General features: G+C 42.2%; 1 long non-coding RNA gene across 1 annotated transcript; it reads right to left on the bottom strand.

Moving 5' to 3' along the window:
• Positions 1-478: 478 nt before the first annotated feature.
• LOC127772645 (uncharacterized) lies at positions 479-3653 on the bottom strand. Its single transcript, XR_008017433.1, has 3 exons — positions 3569-3653; positions 2047-2099; positions 479-963 (listed from the first exon to the last, which is right to left on the bottom strand). It is a non-coding gene; the product is annotated as an uncharacterized LOC127772645 (long non-coding RNA).
• Between the last annotated feature and the right edge of the window lie 1397 nt (positions 3654-5050).

Genomic DNA, 5050 nt, shown 5'->3' with positions numbered 1-5050 from the left:
CCACATGTCTCCGTTTATGGGATAAGAATGTAACTGTAACAACCCTCCCTCTAGAACCGCGTAACTAACCCATATGATGGACGGGTTAACTTACACATACCACCTCACTTACACTTCGTCCTCGCTTCGTGTAAAAGGGTTAACCCATCGTTGCTAGACTAGCAAGGGTTTGATGAGCTGTGAATGTAGCTGTAACAACCTTCCCTCCAGAACCACGTAGCCAGCCCATCCGACGGGTGGGCCCACTTACACTTTCGTTATCGCTTCGTGTAAAAGGGTTAAGGAATTGATATGGTTAAAGGAAATATGCCTTATAAGTTGGTTCTACCCTTGCTAGACTAGCAAGGTGCACTACACCACGCCCCAAATTCGCTAACTACAAATCTGTTGGTAAAGACCCCATATGTTATTATATTATGTGTCAGGAAAAGTTTTACTGACTGTCAGGCCAACAGACAAGGTCTGTCAGGCCAACTGCTGCCAGCAAATATATTTGCCGACAGAAAGATTGTGGATGTTGTTTTATCTTTGCTAACAGATAATATTTACCAACAGACAGCCTTTGCCGACGGTTGTATTTTTCTCCGGCAAATGTCACTTTTTCCGACAGAAAATTTGTCAGCACATCTTATATTGGGAAAAAAAAAAGTTCTGCGCATGGAGTTTCTATTAATTCAATATGCTATCACACAGTGATCAATAGTTTCCTTGATCACGTTCCAGCAATACATGATCTTGCCATTCAATGAGAAATGCCTTGTACATGGAATTGGGAAGAGCAACTATACAATTTTGTAGCAATACATAATCTTTGCCATTTCCACATTACGAGAAATACAATTATCTACTCTAATAAACGTCAACATAGCAAAGCAATATATCTAGGCCTGTTCAAAATCGCCAAGGCACACCCCAAAATGCATGTAACCACCAAGGTAAGTGCAAGATCAACAAAGATCAGACCTGCAAAATGATCGACTTACATTATCAGATAATAATATTGAATGCCGTGAATACTGGATGAAAAGCAATATATGCTATCAAAGACTGTCATTAGCTACTAACTGAAAGGTATGCCAAAGCCACATCGGTTGGCATAAAAAGCCAAAGCCAACATTTGAATTTTGAAACTTAATTTTGAAGTTGATTTTAAGATATTTTCAACGTAGTTTTTTTTTTCAGCATTGCCTTTTAAGTCACTAACAACACATATATAAAATTTTTAGACACAAATTATTTTCCAGTCGCTAATAAACCGTTACGGCTTATAATAAGCCTTTGGGCAACCAATGAGACCCCTGATATTTATTAAGGAACACACTGTCTACTTCAGAGAACTAATATTTTCTCCTGTGCCCAAAACAGAAAGAGAGAGATGCGGAGTAAATAAGTTGTAGAAGGGGCAAAAGTATTAACACTAACTGAGACCAAATCAAAGCTCAATGAGTACTACAAATACTGAAGACCAGCTTGGCAGCTACATTCAGAATAAAAGCAAAAGCGGGCTAGAAGTTTCACGCCATACATTTCCATTCTAGTATTGCATCCACTAATTAAGCAGCAGTATGAATAAAAGATTAAAAAAAGTAGATGGTGGATAAAACCATAAGCACATGACTGAAATCATCATATATGTTTCCTACTACTGCATCATCTAATTAGTGTTGATATGTTCTTTATTGGACTATTTCTCACTTATTACCTCACTCAAACAGTCCTTTTGCATTAATATATATTCAGTGTCATGCACTTCCTCTATGTTTCAAGATAAATGGTACTCCAAAGTTCCAAACTAAACTGAACTTTCACCAACTAAACTTTTATATAGTCAGCTTAAGGCATGTTTTTGGAGATTAAAAAGTTATACACAAAAAATTGCTCTAAAATTTGTAGTAACAGGACAAATTGCCCTAGTTGTTCAAATAATCAATAAATCTGTAAATTGGATATAACTAATTAAGATCCTTACAACCAGTCAAACTACCATGATAAGGGAGATAGGCTATATGATGTCCTGTACAAACAAGCAAAGTCATGCAAGGGCACCTGTATACTTTTCCCTTTTCCTCGCTTAAGGCAATAATCCAAGATCTTGATTTCTGAAGAAGAAAAACAAAAGGTAATGTTATTCCACTTAACATGAAATTTGTTTTTTTTAAAAAAAACAGAACTTTTTTAATACAATGAGCATGCAATAGTGAGCACACAAAATGCAGTGCAAACTGCCAAAGTGAAGCATGATAAATACCAAATGCAGTGCAAAATGGGAATCAATGATTGGCATATGAATTACGGAATCAATGATTGGCATATGAATTACTAATGTATCATGTGTAGTCACTAAGAGCATCACCAAGAGAATGACAAAAATCAGAACCTATCATCTGTCCATGGATAAAAAAAATCAGAACCTTGTTATTGAGGAAAAAAATCTGGACAAAATTAAATTCTGATATCTGAAAATTCACACGTATTGGATGGTGCCATTGTTCCTATACGGATTCAGACAAATGTTCCTATATGGATTAAACAAGAACACATTGTTCAGAGAATTTGATCTAAAGCCCCAATCAGCTCAATAGTTTCATTTTTGAACCTGAAGATCCCAGACTCAGACTTTTAGCGATTTAAATAAAGCAAATTACCTAAGCAAGCTACAAATGGAATATTTGACAGAAGCTCTCAAGACAGGATACAATTTATATACTCCTCTGTAGCTGTCGCAGATAGAAATTTGTATGTAACTTGACTAATCCAACCTACCCAAATGCATTTGTACAGAAAGCCTTTAGCAAAAAATTCAGAGCATAGCAAAATCAGGATGTAATTCTGGCCAACAAATTTCACTCAAGCCCCAGATATGGCAACAAAAATATTCAGAGCATAAAATTCCATATTGTCATAGTGTCACTACACAGTGTCAAACTCAGAGCATATCAAACTCAGTACATAGTGTCAAACTAAAATTTCAGTACAACACCACTGAATATTCAGAACTACATTATGTACATACCCCTATGCAGACAACAAATACCAACCAGCCACATCTATAGATACCACCAAATTCACTAGTACATTCTCATTACTGAAAATACGTCAACATACTGTTTTATTTCTGAAAATGCAACCTCTCTCACTCCATACTATCTCTAACTCAATGTACAAAGGCTGTTGCTATATAGCTTGGCTATACAGAATTAGTTTGGGACGCTAAATGACATATTTCTAGACGACATACTGAAATCACTTTGCATAATTGCTTCCCCTGCACTTTGTAAGATAAGCATCATTGCAGTTTTACTCTAAATGAGGAAGTGAACACAAGAGATATATAGCAATAGATTGAAATGGAACTGCCAATGTTAATCACTGCTCGCAATCAGTCACAAGCCCATACATATTCTAGACTTTATGAGCCAGTGTGTACCACTAGCGATCACAACTACTGAAAGCTTAAACTGGAGTAATATCCAATCCACGTAGACCTCGGGTCTCACCAACTCAAACCAACATTATCGCCTAATTAAAACTAGGTGGAAGCGCGAGGGTAAGTAAGATCGGAATGAACCTTTCCAGAAGCTGCAGACAACGGCGACTCGGCGAGCGACCACAACATCACCGTGGCTCCTCCCCCTCTCCACTCCTCGAGTCCTCGGGCCAGATCGGGCAGGGAGAGGAAGATGGGGAGGCGAGGGGCAACGGTGGAGGTGCGCCTCGCCTCCTCGGCCTTCATCGTGCTGAGCTCAGCGGCGCCAGATCGAACAGCCCAAAGCCTGACCACCAACCGGAGAAAAGGGGGAGGGGGAGGAGGTGTGCCTCATCTCCTTGGCCTCTTCGCTGAGCTCGGCGGCGCAAAACCTAACCACCTGTTGACCAAATCCGGTCAGATCCGGTGAAAGAGGAGGGAGGGGAAGAAGACGATGGTAAGGAAGGTGGGGGGGCGCCACACCTCCTCGACCTCTTCGAGCTTGGGGGCAACCAGCGCCTTCGAGCTCGCGTCTGGAAAAGGATCACAGTGGCAGCGCTTCTCTGGAAGGGAGGAGTAGTTGGACGAGGAAGGCGATCGGGGAGAAGGCCGATGGGGAAGAGGAAGGTGAGGAGCGGCGGCGAGGAGCGCCTCGCCCTCCCCCGTCGCCGCCACGGGTGGCACCGGCTTGCGGTAGGCGGTGCGGAGGTGCGGCGTGCGGAAGGCAGGGTTGGCGCCATTGCCGGTGGTCGGACTCGGAGGCTCGTCGTCGTGGCGGCGGCGGCGGAGGTTGCTGGGGAGGCGACGGGAGGAGGGGAGATGCGGCGGAGGAGGATGCGGCGGTGAGGGAGACCGATGGAGAGAAGGCGGCGCGGTGGATTTTGGCGGAGATGGATGCGGCGCGCGTGGTGGAGGCGGCGGTGGTGGAAGGAGTGGGGAACACGCTAGCTAGGGTTAAATTCGCCTCCCTCTGTCCTAACCGTTGGATCAAGATCTGATGGATCGAACATAGCTGACAGATGGTCAATAAGTTTTGCTAACATATAATTTGCCTGTACTCTTATAATTGCTGACATATATTTTGACCTACACATATTTAGAATTGCTAACATATAATATGTCTCTTACATAGTATTGCTGACATATAGGTTGCCAAAAGCCTTTAACAACAAATAGATTATCAGTAATAGTTTATATTTGCAAACATATGTCTGTTGGTAATCCAGTGTCATGGTGTAGTGGTGGTACTAAACATGCACACACAGCTCACATGGGGCACACATGGCTCATCTGTCTATTGGTAATCCAGTGTCATGGTCCATGTAGCCACACTAGCAAATGTTTAGGAACACGCGCGCTCTGATACTATTTGTAATCATTCAAAGGACCCAAGGCACATAGGGCTCATCCGTCTGTTGGTAATCCAGTGTCATGGTCCATATAGCCATACTAGCAAATGTCTAGGAACACGCCCGCTCTGATACCCCATTTGTAATCATTCAAAGGACCATTTGTAATCATTCAAAGGACCCGACGTCCCCGTCGGGCCAACTTACCCATGTAGCTACACTAGCAAATGTCCAG

Source organism: Oryza glaberrima, chromosome 5 (assembly GCF_000147395.1).
Source record: "Oryza glaberrima chromosome 5, OglaRS2, whole genome shotgun sequence".
NCBI lineage: Eukaryota > Viridiplantae > Streptophyta > Magnoliopsida > Poales > Poaceae > Oryza > Oryza glaberrima.
Note: the sequence above shows the minus strand (reverse complement) of the source record. Positions and strands in the feature narration are given on the sequence as shown.